Raw genomic sequence first — 20,321 nt, forward strand, 5'->3', positions numbered from 1 at the left:
TTGTATTGAAGGTTCCCACACAATTAAAATTAGATATATTTAACATTTGAAGACATGAAATACTTAAGTTATCTGACTGAATATTAAGCAACCAGGGGTCTTAACTTCGGTAAGTGCCCGTCAATATACACATCTCCGCTTGGTATTAGATGTACCCACATAGTTTTGTTTAAATTATTCAGCAGATTTGTTGAAGAATAGGGTTGAATTAATGCTTTTCTATGAACAATAAATGATAATAAATTATGGATCATAACTCTGTATTAAACGGCCAAACGGGAAATACTGATGATGATGATGATGATGATGATGATATGCACATCTTGTTTGTTTGTTTATGTGTTTATCTAAAGTCGCCGCCGGAAAGCCCATATAAGCGACCGTACCCTCAAGTCGGACCAAATCCTTTAGTGTCCCGTCGAGATTTTTCGAGATGCGCATCTCCTCTTTATATTAAACTAAATTTCGTTGAAATTCCTAGAGCGCAGAAAAGCAATAGTTCTATATACAGTGTTTTATAAATAACAACAACAACAAGGGGCAATAAGTCTGTTTTTAAAAAGAAATGGAGATATGCTGGTTATATGTGCAACTGGTTTGTGAATGAAGGTTCCTACAAAGTTGCAGCATCGATATCCATCCAGAAGTTGCTGAAAAATAGCGTGGAAACGAAATGATTCCATATACAGTGTATAATAACTAATCAATGGCCGGATAGTGCGGAAACTAAATCTGGACTGACAGGCGGACGAACACGCTAAAACAGTCCCATCACTCCCGATTTCATCAGCGGGGGAGGGGATAAAAATGTCTGTAGTTTTAGTTCCAATAATTGATTTCAGTCCTAAAAATTTGTGACGTTTGTGACTCAGTGAAAAGCATTGAAGAAAACAATATTTATCTCAAATTTGTGACATTTGTGATTTTAAACTCGTGACGAATGTGATTGTCTAAAACATTGGATCACATGCATCACAAAATTTGTGACGAATGTGATCTCATTCTTCACAATTGTGACGAATGTGATTTGTGACACATGTGGCCTTACAAAGCTGTCCAGCTAGCTTACGGAACGTCGGTTGTTTTACTCAAATGCCCATTCGTGGCTGAAATAAATGCAAGGAGGGGCACCTGAGGTCTTCCTCAACAAATAAACAACAGCATAATTATTACATATTATAAAAACATTGACGTTCTTGTAAATAATAAACAAAATAACACCTTTTTCTTATTATCATAAACACATTTTTAGAGCTTGTTGCATTTTTCTGCATTTTTGCAGATATAAAATATATACCGCAATCATCATAAATCTAAAGCGAGCAAGTCAAACAGATCTAAGGACGATAAACAGATGAATTCTTTTCGATTGTAACTCTAACGTGAATGAAAATCTCATTAACCCCTATGACCACAGATAATTAAGCGATACTATATAATGACTCGAAAAACTGTAAGACAATATTATATATTTTTTCTGCTCTGACAATGCTTTGAAAATATCGATGGGTGATAAATTTTGTTGCCAACACAACAATGTAAGGAAGCTACACGGAAATTCCGTGCTGATTGTGACATCCATCTGAGATAGTGATGGTATTTTGTAGAGTAGCTATATAGCATTTTTGTGCCTACCTATATCATTCCAAGCCAAACTTGAGGCGATGGAACGGGTGTTAGTGTGGGTAATATTACTGTACTGCCGCAAAAGAAAAAAACAGTGTTTGAGTATTGTCGCTAAGAATAAAGCGAATTTGGATTCTCCATTAACTACCAAAGTGACGATCACAATTAATGAGCGTTAGTTTAGTAGATAGTTTGTAGTTGATAGTTGGATAACCGAATCACCAACTACCTACTAGCTGGTAGTTGGTTATTCGTAATTCCCAACTATTAAACAGCTGGTAATTGGTAATTCAATCCTCTATTACCAGCATGAAAGGTTCGAACACATCATGCCCTTTAAACACAAAATAAAGGTGACCTGGTTGGATATTTGCGTGAATCCCCAACTACCTACTTGAAGGTAGTGCGTACTTCAAACTTTGCATGTTTTCCCCTAAAAATATAAGTATAATTTCTGAATAAAAGTTATATTTTATGACAAGAATGTTGAGTTCTACAACAAGGAAATACCACCAAAATGTAGACGCTCGTTAACTATTTACCAGTATATTCACAGGGCTTTAGCATTTGGGTATAGCCGTTACTTAGTATGACTACTAACTTTGAACATTGCTGCTAAGAATACATGTAGTGTTCAGACCTAAAAAGTAGACGTGAAGAATTAATGGACTTTAAGCATTAACACTAAGGCTTGAAACATCGCTGCTAGGTCTTAAAATATCGCTTTAAAGGCTTAACAATCGCCCCTCGGGCTTTTTACATTGTCAATAGGGGGTTAAACACCGCCGCAGGGACTTTAAACATCGCCTTTAGGGGTTTAACAATCACTGTCAAGGCATTTACCACCGCCGCTAAGGTTTTAGAAATCGCCGCGAAACTGTTTAATATCGCCGCTAGGGCTTTTAACATCGCCGCAATGAACGACATTGTGTTTTTTTGCATCGCAAATAAAATCAAAAAGGATTCAGCATCGCCGTTCAGTAAAAAAGGGTTCTTGGTTGAAAGGTATTCTTTAAACACGAACAAATTCTTGCAACTTATATTAATCACTTTCGAGTCGGCCTCCTGGAACCAAGCAATACTGGTGTGATATGAAGAAATATCGTCGTGACCCGACTAGGGCTCGAATCCATGGTCCCTGTGTTTAGAGGCAGACACCGCTCCCCTGAACGGTTTTCATTCGGAATTCAGTCCCGAATACATGTAGTCGATATTATTACAAAACCCTTTTCAGCCTTGTATTTGGTTATTTTTTTCAAGACCCTGTTCGAAAACATAAACCGATGTTATGAATTTGAAAAGAGTATGTTCAAATCATGGAGCTTAATATTACTGTAATAAAAGTATCTGGTTCGAATCGACTGAAAAATGTCTTAAGTACGGTAAATTACCAAACCGGCTCTATTAATGGGTAAATATTTGAAAAAACGCTTTTAAATAAAATTATAATCATTTTTTTTAAATTTGAATTTTAAAATAAAAAATGTCGGCTAATATGTAACACAATTATCTTGAAAGTTTTTAGTATCATACATGAATACAAACCACGAAATAAATTTACATATATGTTGTTGGTAAGTGCTTGATATATGACCCAAAACAACATATCAATATATTATAGCAGATAATAAAGTGTCTAGAACAAAAAAGTATTATTCAATACTAAATCATTTAAGAGTTTTATCAACATTATGTTTTCCAGAAATGTTTAACAAGAATATACAAATGATAAATTTCTTATATTTTTTCTTTAAATAATATTTGAAATACTGAAAACTGTCTATTTTAGACATATCCACTCTAAATATTTACATTGCTAACCGTGGAAGGTATAACAACGGTTCCATGGTGTAATGGTTAGCACTCAGGACTCTGAATCCTGCGATCCGAGTTCAAATCTCGGTGGAACCTAATGTTTTTCTTGAAATAAATGAAAAATCAAAAAAGAAATTTCGGATTATATGTAATACATGTACAATATTTAGTGGAACGACTGCTTTTAGAGTCTCTGTCGTATGTATAATTTGAGGGGCATTGCATTTAGTGGTATGTAACCTTTAAACAGAAGTATATACATGAGATTTTATTATATCATTTTATACCCGGAAACAATGTAAATACAAGTGTTGCACTTAGCCCCGGTGATAAGTTTTCAGGGTAAATACGTACGTTGATTGATCAATAGATGACGTTAATTAAGAACAGTAGGAAAGATAAAAGGGGGCAAATCATCATTAACAATTGCCATATGGGCTAGATGCAGGAATTACTTCATAGTTGCGCAATCAATTTTGATTTGAGTCAAACTTCTCACAGAAAAAAGAGAGTTGTCGGTTAAAGCTCTGCAGCGTTCTCGAAAACTTCATGTAAGATAATAGAAACATTTTTTTAAATAGGAATGATTGAGTTATATAGATGACGTAGGCATTTATTTTTTGAAGTAATAAACTCTGTCCTTTTGAACTTACATGTAAAGAAATACCCATACGTTTTTTTGCCTTTTTTGTGTTAATCAATAATGTTGTTGTTTGATTCTTTTTTCCCTTTTGCAATGTGCATGCTTTTTGGGGTGAGAGGGGGTGGCGTGTGTCTGTGTGTGTGTGGGGGGGGGGGGGCTTATATAATATTTTTCATCATACCATATAACACATAACTGGCAAGGATATCGTCAAAATGGCATTTTTGAATTACTTTTTCTCGGCCAAAATGATGCCATACAAATCTAAAAGAAATTTAAAGAAAAGTTTATGTCAACTTCATGTTTTTTTTTTAAGTTCATCCATTTTGTTAATATATTAATTAAATGCGCGTTATACAAATAATACTTGAAGTAACGTTAAAAATGGCGTCTCAAAGTTACAGGAACGGAGCAAATACAACTTTACGACGGGTCAATTACAACAAAAAAAAAAAAAAAAAAAAATAAAAATAAATAAATAGATCACATGTGTTCAAAAAATGGCTTCAAAAATGTATAAATGGAAAATGGATCCTCATTGAGCAAGTTTTTGCTCTAAAAAAACACTGACTGAAAAATGTGTCTTCATTCTTACAATGCAATCAACATCCCGATAAGAATTGAAAGTCATTTATCAAATTTATCGCTCTCTGATTTTTTATCGGGCAAGGTTAAAAAACATGCATATGGGACAAGACATGACTTTTGTGTGTGCGTGTGGTGGCGGTGACGGGGGGGGGGGTATTTCTTTTCTTTTTTTTTTCATTGAAAGTATATCTGTAACCGGATACCCGATTTTGGCTAAATGGTAACTGAAAAGTTTTTATTACCTAAAATCTGATTAAATGACATGTTTAATGGGTATTCGAACAATTTCTTTTATGTGGTTTATAGAAAGTGAAAGTTTGATTGGTTTTTTTTTAAAAAAACGCCTTATACCGGTCTTTTCAAACCCCGTTTTGAAAAAATAATGCAGAATTTTCTCAGGTATGGTAAATTTGTTTCCGGGGGGAAATTTTTTTTAAAAAGGGAAAAAAAAAACCCTTTTTCCCCTTTTAAAAAAATTTATTTAATTTTTTTTGTAAAAATGGAAAAATTCTATTTCCAATTTTAAATTGGTTTAATGGGATTTTTCGATGTTTTATTTGGGTTTTTAAAACCAAAAAAAATTTCCCCAATAAAATTTAATTTTCCGGGGTTTACAAAAAAAATAAATTTTTTAAGGGGACCCTTTGGAAAAACCTTTTAAAAATTTAAATTTGTAATGGGTTTAAAAAGGTTTAAATTTTTTGCTTTTTTAAAAAAAAAAAAATTCCAAAAAAGGCCGGTTAAAAATTGGGGAATTTTTTCCGGAACTTGATTTTACTTTGAATTTTTTCCGAAAAAAACAAATTTAAAAAAAATCCCAAAAATTTTTAAAAACTTTAGTTTTAAATTTTTTTATTTTCTTTAAAAGGTTTTTTTTTTAATTATTTTAAAAAAAATTAAACAAATTTAAAGTAAAACCAAATTGGAAAGCCATTTGCCCCTTTTTGTTAAAAGGGGGCAAAAATTAAAAAAAAAATTTTCCGGGGAAGGATTATCCGTTTAAATTCTAAAAACATTAAAAATTAAAAATAAATTCCTAAAAAGTTAAAAGGGAATAAATTAATACCCCTAAAATTTCTACAATAAAATTCAGAAAATTACTTGTTATAAACAAATATTTTAAAAAGGGGAAAGGGGGAAATCTTCCCTTTTAATTTTTAACCAAAGGTAACCTTTTGGGCCCTTTAACCCCAAAATTTGTTTAAACTGGAAACCCTTTTTTAAAAATATTTTTAATAAAACCGCTAAAGTAAATTGTTAATTTTTAATATGGGTTTTTATGTGGTTAAAAAAACACTTCGCACTTTTTTAATATAAAAAACCAAAAAAATTGGGGGGGCCCTTTTAACAATTACGCCCAATTATTTAAACCGGGACGGTCCCTTTCAAACGGCCCTGTCTTTTGGGGTTAAAAAAAGGACTCCTGGGAAATTTCAAACCGGGGGTAAATTCTTGGATTTTTAAACCCCAAATTTTTTTGTTCTTGTTTGGGGGACAGTTTATTTTTTTTCCTGCTATTCCTGAAAAGCAATAAGGAATCGAAACTAACTTAATATATAAAAAACTATTTATATGCATCATATTCAGTTTCCAAGATATATGTTTTTAAAGGTTATCCAAAATATGATTTTTTAAATTGATCTTCTTCTCGATCATTTATAACTGTTCGTTCTAACTATTTAATTTCTCAAATGTTATCCAAATTCTCAGATAAGCATGGATTTTGTATATTTAATTAAAAATAAAAGCTATTTAATTTTGCTTTATTTATTACCAAGTTTACAAGTGCAATACAGCAATTGAAAAGTAATCAGGGACGAAAAGGGAAAATCGGTTCCATGGTGTAATGGTTAGCACTCAGGACTCTGAATCCTGCGATCCGAGTTCAAATCTCGGTGGAACCTAATTTTGAATTTTTGGTTTTGTGTAGAATAATACTTTGGATCAACTTTTAAACACGTATAACTTGTAAATTATTATGTAAGTTTAGTGTACGACTTAATTACATGCTATTCTAGTGTTTGACTATCCGTATGGTATTATTTAGTGCCATGTCTTATTATTTTTTATTATTATTTATTATATAATTATTTATAGATACAAATTGTTCATCGTGGTTCCATGGTGTAATGGTTAGCACTCAGGACTTTGAATCCTGCGATCCGAGTTCAAATCTCGGTGGAACCTAATTTTTTGAGTCTTTGATTTTGTACAGATTAAAATTTGGACTTTTAAACTTTTAAACGCACATATCTTGTAATTATTTGTTTTTCACTTATTTGTTTGTGCAACATTTTAGATAGATTATCGAATTGTCATACCGATTCATTTTAAAGTTTCACCCTTTAACGTGCGGAACTAATTTAAACATGATACTTGTAAACAGTTCAATGGCGTAATGGTTAACATTCTGGACTCTGAATCCTCCGACCCGAGTTCAAATCTCGATGGAACCCAGATTCTTGTTTCATATATTTTAACATAACTTATATTGCGCTCTGAGATTAATATAACAAAATCTTGTTCTATATCATCAAACATTTATTCCTCTTAGTCAGTGTAAATTTGCTTTTAACCCATGTTTGATGTCTGATATAGGATCAAAATTTCAAATTTCACAATTTCTCCACAATTCATTACGTTAAGTTTATTTATGTTAAACATTTCATGTTAACTTAATATCGGACTTGATGTGACAGAAGATTGTGAAATCCAAGAAGAGATGCACAATCAGTTTTAAAGATATGTGCTTTTAAAGGTTTATACAAATATATGATCTTAAAGTTAATCCTCATTTTGATACCGATAATTGTTATTTTTGCGTACAAGTGCGTTACAGCAATTAAAACAGAATTAGAGACGTAAAGTGTACAACGGTTCCATGGTGTAATGGTTAGCACTCAGGACTCTGAATCCTGCGATCCGAGTTCAAATCTCGGTGGAACCTAATTTTTAAATCTCGGTGGAACCTAATTTCTAATTTTGGGTTTTGTGTCGCATAATATTTTGGATCAAGTTTTAAACACGTATATCTTGTAAATTATTATGTTTTTTTAGTGTACGACTTTATTACATATTATTCTAGTGTGTGACTATCCGTATGGTATTAATGAGTGTCATGTTTTATTATCATTATAGATTCACATTGTTCCTCATGGTTCCATGGTGTAATGGTTAGCACTCAGGACTCTGAATCCTGCGATCCGAGTTCAAATCTCGGTGGAACCTATTTTTTGAGTCTTTGATTTTGTATGGATTTAAATTCGGATCAACTTTTAAAAGCACATATTTTGTAAATTATTATATTTTTTTTCAACATGATTCGTGAATTCCGTATGTTGAAAAACGCAAATTTGCGAAGTTAGAATTGTAAATTCAAGAAGATGAAATCGGGAATTCGTTAAATATGGAAATGTCAACCACCGGTCTTTCGTGAAATATGCCACTGATAAATCTATTTCCTCCGACTCGAGTTCAAATCTCGGTGGAACTCAGATTTTTGTTTCATATATTTTAACATACCTTATATTGCGCTATGAGATTAATATGTCATTATTTATTTATTTATTTATTTATTATAAATCATTAAATTAATTTCTTTTAGCTTTTTGCTTTTAACCAATGTTTGGTTACCAGATTTAATTTTTTTTCTCAATTCATTGTGTTAAGTTTACTATGTTTAACATTTAATTTTAACTTAATAGTTGATTTGATGTGACAGAAGACTATGAAATCCAAGGAAAAATGCACAATCAGTTTTCAAGGTTTACAAAAAGATGATCTAAACGTTGTTTCTCATTTTGATCCACTAATTATTGTTCGTTTTAATTTATTTCTAAGTTATAGCCGAAAATGTAGGGGTCGGACATTGTAGCGGTGCGATACATTTTAAGCGAGATGAAATGGTGCGATTAGGAATGATGGCGGAGGAAGGTGACAAATAATGTTAACAAAAACACACGGTTCCATGGTGTAATGGTTAGCACTCAGGACTTTGAATCCTGCGATCCGAGTTCAAATCTCGATGGAATCTAACATTTTTTTTTACATGTTATTGTCTTTTGAACTACAAAACAACAACACATCCGGCATATTATAATTCATTCTGGTGTCCGACTATCTGGCTTGTTATTTTTCATTTTTATTTATTTATTTATTTTTAAATTTTTATTTATTTATTTATTTATTTATTTATTTATTTATTTATTTATTTATTTATTTATTTATTTCTTCTGCCATAATCTTTTAAGTGACACTTTGCCTCTTTGTTTATTCAGATACCTATATACTTTATTTTGTTGACGTGATCACATGGTTCCATGGTGTAATGGTTAGCACTCAGGACTCTGAATCCTGCGATCCGAGTTCAAATCTCGGTGGAACCTAACTTTTTTTATATTGTCACTCCATTTATTTTTAAATCTTACTTTTGTTTCTTCGCAGATGGTTGTTTGTTTAAGCACCAACGAAATGAACAAAATACAATTGTATACTTAATTATTTAAGTAAAACAAAATAATGAATAAGAAGTTTCATCTTCAGCCACTTTTGTATAACAGGGATTTTAGTTTCTGAAGAAAATAAGAGCATAAGAGAAAGAACCAAGTTACGGCAACAGATTTCACTTTTACTTGGGACACATCATACAAATTTGTAGAGCAATACTACAACATATGGTTTTACAAATACAGCTCTAAATGTTGTCCAATCTAGACAATATATCCGATATATATGCCATTGTTGGGTGTGGCGTTAACAATAAATATATCAATTCCTAGGCGGTAAGTAATAGAAAGAGCACCGAAACACGAGGCTATCTGATTTGTACGAGGGGGCGTAGCCCCCGAGTATAAATTAGATTGCCGAGTGTTTTGGTGTTCTTTCTCTTTTGTATCATAGTCAAACATAAAAAAACACGTTCCCTGTTGTCACAATTTTAATCCCCGGGAAAAAGTAACCAATGATCGAGCATCTGAAAATGATATTTCTGCGGCTTTCCCTTTCTCTGCCGTCACAATATGTAAACCCCAGCAAAAATGAGCCAATCAACGGGCATGATCTGGAGTGCGGGTAACTGATACCTGCACTCCAGTTACCGCACTGTGCATGTATATGTATACGATTTAACTCTGACACTTTTTCAACAGAAAGGTCCCCAAACTATGATACAATTGTAATTATTGTTCAAGTAAATGAACCCATTATTGATATTTATTTATACTTCTTTATAGTGAATCTGGACAACTATTGATTAAGAGTCAGTTTTGATTAAAGGAAGGCGGACGTATATTAGTAAAAATCGAAAAACCGAAAATAAAACATCATGGTTAATGAGACGATTGAAAACGTATCGCTGATGAAAATCAATGTAAGATGAAAGCGTTCATTAATGTTTTACTGATGAAAGAGGAACACTAACAAATGAATTATTTAAACAAATAAATGAACGTTAATAATCAATTTTTCAATTAAAGACAATAACTAATCGAACACAATATGCGTTTATTGCAATGTTATAAATTAGTTATTATATGCTCATTTATTACGAAACTTTTCGATGTCATTAATAAGCGAAACGAACACACGTGAGATGTCGTTGAAGATTTTCTGCATCAACAGTAAAAGCTTTTGTGGGTAGGGAGTTGACAATGCATATCGGAATATCACTACATAGTTGTAATCATTACTGAAAATATCTAGCTCGTTGGTGACATTTATCAATACGTCCATAAAGTGTTTCGGGATAACAATTTATTAAGAGTCACATATGGAAGAAAGAAATAAAGAAGACGTCTGGGGAAAAAAGATGAAAATAAAAGATCATCGTTAATGGGACGGTTGAAAACGTATCGCCGATGAAAATCAATGTAAGATGAAAGCTTCATTAATATTTAACTGATGAAAAGTGAAAACAGGAAATAATGCTAACCAATTAACTATTCAAAAAGAAACCTAAAGAACAACTTTTCCAATTAAAGACAAATAAAAGTTGAGTCCGTTATATACGCAGTATCAATGAACTGCTTGCAATAAAATAATTGAATGCTCGTATATCGAGGAATTTTACGACGTCCTTGTTTTGATTAAGAAGTAACGCCAAAAACTCACGCAAGATCTCGTTTTAGATTTGCTTAAGCTATCGTCGGTTTAGTGATCAAGATGTCTAGACCCGTATAGAAAGCCAGTATTGGTAAAAAGTTAGTATCATTGTCTAGCGTTATACTCTATCATTTGTTAAGGAATCTAAACCACTTATCTTTATTTCTCCAAAGATAGTGAAGTTTTATATGATCGTATATCAATAAAAAAATATAATTACTTATATATGGTAAATTTTATGTTGACCTACATTTACTTCGTCTTGTTATCTGCGTGTTAAAATGCAATACTGTAAAAAAAGAAACATCAGTATTGAAGCCTTAATCTATTAGAACCATTCTCGCCAAAGGGCACCGACAATGACAAATAAATTAATTTTACCAAGAAAGACATAATATTTACTTGATATGATAATTCGTTTCTCACCTCATTGATTGATACAGAGGCGCGTTCAGGAAGGAGAGTGCCCTGCTAAAAATAGAGTGCTCGTCTCCTGAACGAGAGCGCGCGAGAGTGTTATCTGTGAGCGCGCGCGAATCGACGATAAAGGAGATTCGCTTGAAATTTCAAGATGGCGGACAATGGAAGTTTACGCGAGTTATCGCTACAAAATGTTGAAAATAATCAAAGTGCTACGATTCTAGTGCCTTAGAATCTATTTGAAAAATGTTCAAATGGTAAGATTGATTGTTTCATTAAATTTTTAATATTCATTTAGAGGTATTATTCGTGTTTTTGGCGATAAATAGAGGTCGTCAGCACGATTTCAATTTCCAGAAAATGAGTTGCACTTTGCAGGAGTCGGGTAGCTTCTCATATTTAATTGAGCAACATTAGATAGGGCCGAATGAATAAGCGTAAGATTCTCCACTACGTTTATGAACAGCAGGGCTATTCTAAAGAAGAAAATGCCTGATGGAACGGGAGTATTTTTCACATAAATATCGTTTTATAATTATAAATTGAGCAATTAGGGAGATCCCCAAGAATAACTGTTTGATTATTTGAAAAGTAAAATGTTCAATTTTTCTCGATTAATTTCAGATCCAGTGATTGCTACGCAGATTTTTAATAAGATCGAAGAACTCTTCACAAGTGATGGTATGCCGAAGGAGAAAACTCTAGGTAGGTTGGCCAAAAAAAAAATTTAGTTGCACATTTTAAGTGATGAAAGCATTCTTACAATTAACATGAAAAGTGAGAAACATGCGACTATGTACAGTGTAAATTGATATAAAATGAAATGATAAAAGATATAAGACAAACTTGAGTGGATTTCTGTAAAGTACCTTTAAAAATTGACATTTTGTGTTGTATGCAATTATTAACAACCTTCAGATTGATTTCACATAAACACGATGATATACATTATTTAAGGTTTTTCTTTAAAGACTTCGAGTTTTATCAGTGTTCGAAATTAGCAGTAGTCCGACTCCGATAGCCCCTGATTACTAAATATCTCCATGGGCTACCAACTTTTCATAGTTACAAGCCCGACCAGGCTACTGTATTTTCAGAGGCAATATAAACACTGTTTTGAACAGTGAAATGTCTTTTGGGCTAGTAAATATTCCAATCTGACCAGCCTAGTGGATTCAAATCCGAATTTCTTACACTGTTTTATTTATGTTAAGTTAAATTGAACTTTTGACTTTTTGTCTACAGAAAAATATGGTAAGTGAGTAGATATTAGCTTCAAAATGGTATCGATAAAATATGTTTTGTACTAGTGATGCAAAATTTTAATAATTGATATTCGAAATGAATTTTGTGTAACAATGTAAACAACATAAGATGGACACTTGAACAATACTTCATTATTTTATTGATACCATTTATGAGTTTTATTGTGTAGTCCCTTGAAAAGTGCCAACTTAACTATGTTTCTGAAATATATAATTATCAAAAACAGTAAAAGGGGTTCTTTTAGAAAAATTGGATTAAAAAAATTCATGATGTATTTAGCAAAGAATGTCATTCTCAGTCTACCAAGATTATTGATTTACCTCCGAATTAATATATTTGGGTTTTCCCAGATTATCATGTAGGTACAAATAAACTTATCATGCGGAAAAGTTAAAAAATGCTTCCCATAGAAACGGACATGGTCAAAATAAGACTTTCCCGGCCCTGGCGCTGTTGCAATTTTTAACTAAAAAGAATCTATCTAGCAATGTTGGCATTGGTCTCCATTCTACTACATATATGTAGAATTTAGGTGAATAGTATCATTATTGTGTCTGTTGTAAGTAGTTAGGTTTTGGGAATTTTTAACAGAAATCTTAGACAAAGCTTATATTATTTTTTTTTTTTGGTATTGGTTTTTCTGCTCTAGCTTCTGTCTGTGAGTCATACTTATTAATTTAAGTAAAAATAATTATTTTCAGCTTTGAACTTCCAGCTTTTACTTTTTATATAGCTTAAGGTACAAATGTACACTAGTGAAGTCTTCCAGTCTTATTCCAGCTTTTGATTAAAAAAACAAAACAATAACATGAATTGTTAGTATGGCATAGACATTCTGTTGACTTTAATTCACACTTGTGTTTCCCAGTAGCAAATCTTAAAATTTTGAAAAGACAACATCAATATAATGTCACTGATTTAAGCTTATCTATGTAGGGAGACATTTACTTTAATTGAAAAAATTATATAATTATGTATAAAACCATAAAATAACACAGTCATGATGTTCGAAAATCACAGGTTTATTTAAGTAGATGTGTCACTGCATGTTTTCAATGTTTATAGGCTATGTTGAGTCACTTCGTGTGTTACAAAGCTGCAACTTGTTGGTTGAACTGGTTAACAAGGCAAAAGGAGAGGCCAAGAAAGTCACCATGAACCTCAAAACTAAATTTGATGCTATCGCTGTAAGTGCATACAGCAAGGAAGTTACAGACGACACGCTGACAGAGTTGGCCCAGCTTGCCCCTGGACACCTCACTCCTCCCCAGAAAGTGAGATTCATGGAGCTGCTTGCTTCAGGTGTTCCTGATAAGGTTGGCGAAGGTATGATATTGTTTTAATTTTGCACATGTTAAATTGCTTATATCTAAAATCTTTTAACTTGTAAAAAGAAAAAAAGATACATTTTTGTGTGTACATTTTTGTGTGTTTATGTTACACTTTTTTGCCCAAATTCAATTGATATATATTGAATACTTTGTGAAATACAAAATTCATGCTATTTTTAATTTTATTTAGTGCATTTAAAAACCAGGATCAGTATGCAAATTTGTTCTGGAATCTGTCTTGAAATGATGAATGACATTCAAAGAGTTGATTTCTAAATGAATTTCAGGGCGTACATCTCCAGCTCTAAGCCAATGTTCAACGGACAGCCAGTTGTCAGAACAGTCAAGCCTGTCAGCTAGCCAACATGCTGATGTACATGGATTAGGTAAGCCTATTGAAATGTATCTTTTTGGATAATATATAAGCCTTGTCACGACAAAACCAACATAATGGTTTTGCGACCAGCATGGATCCAGACCAGCCTGGGCATCCGCGCAGTCTGATCAGGATCCATGCTGTTCGCTTACAGACCCTATAACAAGTAAAGAAACTGATAGCGAACAGCATGGATCCTGATCAGACTGCGCGGATGTCCATGCTGGTCGCAAAACCATTATGTTGGTTTTGTCATGACACGGCTCATATATTGATTAAAAAAATATGATGGAGTATCATAATAATTTTGCACAAAAATGCATAACATCTCTTATGAATCAATATTTGTTAATTATGAAACAATCTTTTCAACCAGTGCTGATGGGTAGGAATTTAATCCTGAGGGTGTTCAGAAGTACAAGTCTTACTCAATGTTTACAATATTTTTTTCCTTTGAGTACTACAAATGACAAGTGGTGCAATTTATTGTGTATTTTATCACTGTGGTCAGTCCTTCTTTGGTTATGACTCATGATAGATGGCTTTTCATCAAATTGAGCACTCCCAGTGCCTTACATGGATTTTTTCTTTTATTCAGTGAAGGGCTCCGTCTCGTGGACATTACATTCTCTTACAGTTCAGTCGACTGGAAATTTCACTTAAACTTCTCCATAATTACTCTTGTGCAGATGTAGTTTCACTTATTTACGTTTATCTTAGGTTTAAACAGTAAAGTACTAAGCTTTAAAATTTTCTTTTGTAAACATTAAAGGGACTCCACTGAGGTTTTTTGACATGACGGGACTGGAAATAATTTTTTGAGATTATTACTCAATTTGATGTAGATGTATACTTTTGCTTTATGTGCAAAATACCAGATCATTAGCTGGCTCAGTTTTTCAGAATAATTATTGTAATAGTGAAAAGTGACCTAAAATTGAAAAGCGTTTCACTCAAATTGGACTCAGCATATAAACATATGATTTTCAACGTATATCTTGTATATTTCTTGGGTTATTTGTATTACTGTTTTAAGTGCTAATTTTTATCTATGTGGAAAATTAAAAAAGTTATGTTTTAGGCTTATAAACCCCAGTGGAGTTCCTTTAAAATGATAGTTTGATTATTTTCAGACACAAGACTATTAAAGAAAAAAACAATGCAACTGGTAACAGTAGAAACAACTGGAGATACTACGAGGTAATGGACGACTGGCTTGCTGATGATCCAGCTGTCATCCAAAAGAAAGTGGTCAGTTCCATGAAAGCAGTTGTAGCTACCCCTAGCTCAAATGGGACACATACATTATCCAATGGAGGACAGAGTGTCTCATTCAGTGGAACGCAGCCTGAGTCTTTATTAGAAGAAACAACCGCTGATATGCAATCAACAACCACGCCAAAACTAAGAAAAAGACGCCGCTCTGCATAGGATGATGAACCGCCACAATGGTTTGCTGAATATCAGCGCAGTCAGCAAAAGATGCACGAGGAAAAGATGGCTTTAGATACTCGTCGTGTTTCTGCCTTAGAATCCCTTGTGAAATTGCTACAGAATCAACAGTCGAAATAAGTTAAAAAATGTAAAAACGTGCAAGAAAGTCCTTGAATTTGATTACTATCTTGAAAAGTGCTTAAATTTGATGAAAATATACTTGAAAATGATTAAATGACATAGTGTTGACAAAAGCCAACAGTTAACAAAATTTAAAAAAAAAAGATCCAATTTAGAATCAAAATCAATGAAATGTTTGCTCAATGTAATAAGTGGACAAATTGCAGTTGTTTTTAATTAATTTGTATTTGATGCATTCTTTTTTGTTTTTCTATAAAACCTTAAAACTGGGCTAGAAAATGTGTATATTTCAAGAAAAAGTGGTGAAATAAACTATCCTTCTAAGGTTGAATATTGTGTTGATATATGTGCAACAAATGTGCTTAAAAATGGGAATATGTGCTTTAATAGTGCTTAAAAAGTCCAAGTGTATTTTGACATTGGATGTCTGTAAAACCCTGGATTGTTTTAACCAAACCCTTTTCAGTGACAACTTGCTTTTTAATAAATTTACACAGTTGGGTCAAACAGTTTTTGATGTAATTGTAGTCATTATTGAAACTGTCTTTTGCTATTTAAATTATGCAGATCGTGATTTGTAATATGTTTTAACTTCAATAAATGTGTTTGTGGTATATTTGATTCATTTATTTATTATATTCTTCATTTCCTTGGAAACCAACCAGTACTGAGGAATTTCTTGCTTAAGAATTTTGGCTTAGCTTGAATCCGCAACCAACAGATTATGTAAAATGTCGTAACCATTTCACCACGTTATAAACCGAGCTGCCACAAGATGCACAATGGAGAGATACAATGCCTTATTTGAGAACAAATTCTCTCAGCATTTTAAGTGAGAGTTCTGGCAATCTGGAATAAAGTAAACATCATATTTTTCGTGGTCAATTTTTGTCCGGCTTCTATTATATATTTGCCATCTGGTTAGCTCTTTCATTACGAATAAACTGCCCATAAAGTGGTTGAAAATGGCATAAATTTCTGGAGTAGTGGTCATATCCAATGGCATGCATAGAAAGGTCTCAAAAAAGAAAAGATATAAGAGATATCAAATTTTATCTTACATGTATAGATTTTGAACAAACTGTATAAAAATAACAATTTCAGACAACCAAATTCAAAATAATAATTTCACACTGAAAATGATCGCCATCCCGTGTAGGGCTCAAGGCCCCTTGGATGTGAGGTGAACACCTTAACCACTACACCAACACACCCTTGCAAACAAGATTCAAACTGATAATATGTTCTAATTTAGACAGTACACACATGCATTATCTGGAACACTAGATTCAAGCTAACATGTTCATTATTTCTTCCCGTTTGGTGCTACCAGCAGCTTCTGTCACAGAGACACTTGGAGATTGTACAGGACATTGTTCATGTCCATCTAGATCATCTAAGTCAATGTCTTCATCAGTGTACGACTCTTGCCGAAGTATAAAGTTGTGTAAAGCACAGCATGCTGTTATAGTAATTGGAACGTCCTCCACTTTTAGCATATCTAAGTACTTTAGCTTCCTGAATTTCCCTTTCAATAAACCAAAGCAGCGTTCAATGTCAACTCTGGTTGAACTGTGTGCATTGTTGTACCTTTTTGTTCTCTTGATAAATGTCCATTATCCCTAAATGGTACTAGTAAATATGGGGACAAACTGTACGCAGAATCACCCAAGAGATGATACTGTCCTGTCCCTTCTGTCTGTAGCTTGTCACTCAATGGGCAGTTTCTGAAAACTCGTGAATCATGAACAGAACCAGGGTAAGCACAGTAAACATCCAAAAACCTTAATTTGCTGTCACAAACACCCTGAAGGTGGAATGGCTGGCCAACATTTCCTACATATATAGGAGTCTCTGAATTCTGATGGCCCTGGAATCTTTATGTATGTTCCATCAACTGCTCCAATCGCTCCTGGAAATCCTGCTCTTTTAGCAAAACCCTCAGCAATATTTCCATAATCCCGTCTGTCCGGCCAGCATACTAAAGTGGACATGACTTCTTCACTGCTCATAACTCTGTAATTGTAATGAAAAACATTTAAAATCAACAAAATGGCTGATAACTCTGTTATTGTAATGAAAGACATTTAAAATCAACAAAATGGCTGTCCACTAAATAAAACCTTTAAAAATATAAACAATATAAATTTCTTCATCAAGTCATTCAAAATATTACAGTTTAAATACCAAACATACCAGAACAGTACATTAAGGACTAGATCTACATTAAATGTCAAAGTTTTTGTTCTCAACAGGCAATTGGTCTATTAGCTAGTTCCTTTCGGCAAAGAGTCAACTTAGCCCTATACCAACTCGGTACAGGTCAAGCATACAGTGTAGATTGTTTCAATGGGTTTACAATAATATTTTAAAGGGACTTCACTGAGGTTTTTTGACATGAAGGGACTGGAAATATTTTTTTGAGATTTTTAATCCATTTGATGTAGATCTATACTAAAAACTTATGTGCAAAATTTCAGATCATTAGCTCGCTACGTTTTCCCAGAATAATTATTATAATAGTATAAAATGACCCAAAATTTAAAAGCGTGTAAAGGCTTTTCACTCAAATCGGACTCAGAATAACACAAACATATGCTTTTCAATGTATTTCTTTTATATTTCTTGGTTATATTTTATTTATATTTCTGTTTTAAGTGATCATGTTTATCTATGTGAAAAATTAAATTTTATGTTTTTAGGCTTATAAACGTCAGTGGAGTTCCTTTAATTACAACCATCTCATGAAAATGATCATGAATTGCAAATGAATATTAGTAATAAAACAAGTGTGCACAGTTTTCCCGTGCAGTCTTGAGGTATAAGGCCCAGATAACTTGGTGCAGAGTAAGTCTAAAGGCCGAAGTGACCGGTATTAAAAGTTTATAACTATTACCTGCAGAAAGAACCAAGGTAGTAATGCAAGGATCCTTTGCTCATACCAAATCGATCTGCTACACCACGAAAACTCTCCTGATTGGCCAAATACCACAAGCAGGCAAGTGTACGCTTCTCTAGACTTAAGGTTCTTACTGTTGTGTGGGGCCCTATCAGCTCTAGCAGTGACTGTAAAATACAATTGTGTGAAAATATAGTCTTCTTGTTATGCATTTTATCAATTATGTTCCATCATTTTCCACCATTAAGCATTAAATATATATGGATGGTAAATTTGGTGGAAGTCGGGAATGTTGTCACTTTTAATAGTTATGTACATTTCCAAAGTTTACCTAAAAAGAGTTATAAATATATTGAAAAGCATAATGATATAAATGATGACATCACAAAAATTACTCACAGCCAGTATATTTACCAGCACTTTAGAGAGTAGTATGATGTCATCATAATCTGGTTTGTCCAATCAATCAAACGCGAGTATATTATGGAATATGGGAATCATAGTAAAAAAGTGAAGAAATTATCCGAATGCCGAAATTACCCCACATTGACATTGTGCTACACAAAAATCAAAATCATATGACATATATTGCTTTATTTTGTCATTCGTAAATTACTTGACAAACATACATGCACATTGGTGCACGTTGAAAATTTGGAAAAACCTTAAAACTGTACCTCATAATTATTTACCTACATAATCTAACAGTAAAACATGATGAAATTTGTCAATAAAAAACATGAGCTTCAAGCATATGCCTGAAAACTTGCACCCATGCATACACTCTTTCAGATACTTGAAATTATTCAATATATCTTGTACATATCTTGTAAATGCAAAGCAATATACACTCCTAAATTGACCTGAACATAAAATGGAAGTGCATGCAGTATTTTGTGTACAAGTATAAATGATGGTGATGGACGGAATTTTGGACATCACTGAACAAGTAAATGGGAAAAAAGCAAAAGTTGGGCTGAAAAAAGCGGATTCGCTTGTGTGAAAAACCTACATTAATGTTTTTTTCAGTTACAAGTCGATGTTCGTATTTTATTTACCTGCACTGACTCCCGTGTCATACGGAAATGTGCCCTAAACAACGGATCGCTGTATGTTGGGACAGTTTGATCCACATAATTTTGAATTCTGCCGGTACCTAACAACTCGGGTCTTTTTTTCTGTTAACAGCTAAATATTCCATCACTGGATCTTCATAAGTAACTTCTGGAGTGTCCGACAACTCGTCTATTACAACATTTACAATTATGTCTCTAAGATCTTTATCAACGGGCGCCATATTGGTTTGCGAGAGAGCGCTCGATTGCGTTCAATTGCAATTTTGTTTGCCGGCGAATCGGTTAATCGAGCACTCACGTTGTTGAACGCGCCTCAGGTCATAATGTTACTCATAGGAACTCGAGAACGGGACCGCAGATTGCGGCGTATATTTTCGATCGTATAACGGTTTTTAAAAACGTTTCTGCTACATCTAAATATCTTTTAGTATTATCCGAGTGTATGGACTAAAAAAATATATTATCAATTGAACCCAATCTGTCTCTTTTAAAACTGGTCAAATTTTACGGTATTATAAAAAAAGACAAGGAGTGACATCCGCCATTTGCCGCAACGTTTTCGGCATGAGTTTTTCCCCTTTGGCTACAATTGATTACTATTTTTTCA

The 20,321-nt window shown here is 33.1% G+C and overlaps 7 non-coding genes and 1 pseudogene across 7 annotated transcripts; 7 read left to right on the forward strand and 1 right to left on the reverse strand.

Moving 5' to 3' along the window:
- Positions 1-3,465: 3,465 nt before the first annotated feature.
- On the forward strand, positions 3,466-3,537 carry Trnaq-cug (transfer RNA glutamine (anticodon CUG)). The gene has a single exon. It is a non-coding gene; the product is annotated as a tRNA-Gln (tRNA).
- A 2,967-nt stretch (positions 3,538-6,504) lies between these two features.
- Trnaq-cug (transfer RNA glutamine (anticodon CUG)) lies at positions 6,505-6,576 on the forward strand. The gene has a single exon. It is a non-coding gene; the product is annotated as a tRNA-Gln (tRNA).
- A 211-nt stretch (positions 6,577-6,787) lies between these two features.
- Positions 6,788-6,859, forward strand: Trnaq-uug (transfer RNA glutamine (anticodon UUG)). Its single transcript has one exon. It is a non-coding gene; the product is annotated as a tRNA-Gln (tRNA).
- A 688-nt stretch (positions 6,860-7,547) lies between these two features.
- On the forward strand, positions 7,548-7,619 carry Trnaq-cug (transfer RNA glutamine (anticodon CUG)). The gene has a single exon. It is a non-coding gene; the product is annotated as a tRNA-Gln (tRNA).
- A 209-nt stretch (positions 7,620-7,828) lies between these two features.
- Trnaq-cug (transfer RNA glutamine (anticodon CUG)) lies at positions 7,829-7,900 on the forward strand. Its single transcript has one exon. It is a non-coding gene; the product is annotated as a tRNA-Gln (tRNA).
- Positions 7,901-8,633: 733 nt separating this feature from the next.
- Positions 8,634-8,705, forward strand: Trnaq-uug (transfer RNA glutamine (anticodon UUG)). Its single transcript has one exon. It is a non-coding gene; the product is annotated as a tRNA-Gln (tRNA).
- A 280-nt stretch (positions 8,706-8,985) lies between these two features.
- Positions 8,986-9,057, forward strand: Trnaq-cug (transfer RNA glutamine (anticodon CUG)). Its single transcript has one exon. It is a non-coding gene; the product is annotated as a tRNA-Gln (tRNA).
- Positions 9,058-17,027: 7,970 nt separating this feature from the next.
- Positions 17,028-18,850, reverse strand: LOC132728376 (uncharacterized; annotated as a pseudogene).
- Between the last annotated feature and the right edge of the window lie 1,471 nt (positions 18,851-20,321).

Source organism: Ruditapes philippinarum, unplaced genomic scaffold (genome assembly GCF_026571515.1).
Source record: "Ruditapes philippinarum isolate M1 unplaced genomic scaffold, ASM2657151v2 ctg284_1_1_1_1, whole genome shotgun sequence".
Lineage (NCBI taxonomy): Eukaryota > Metazoa > Mollusca > Bivalvia > Venerida > Veneridae > Ruditapes > Ruditapes philippinarum.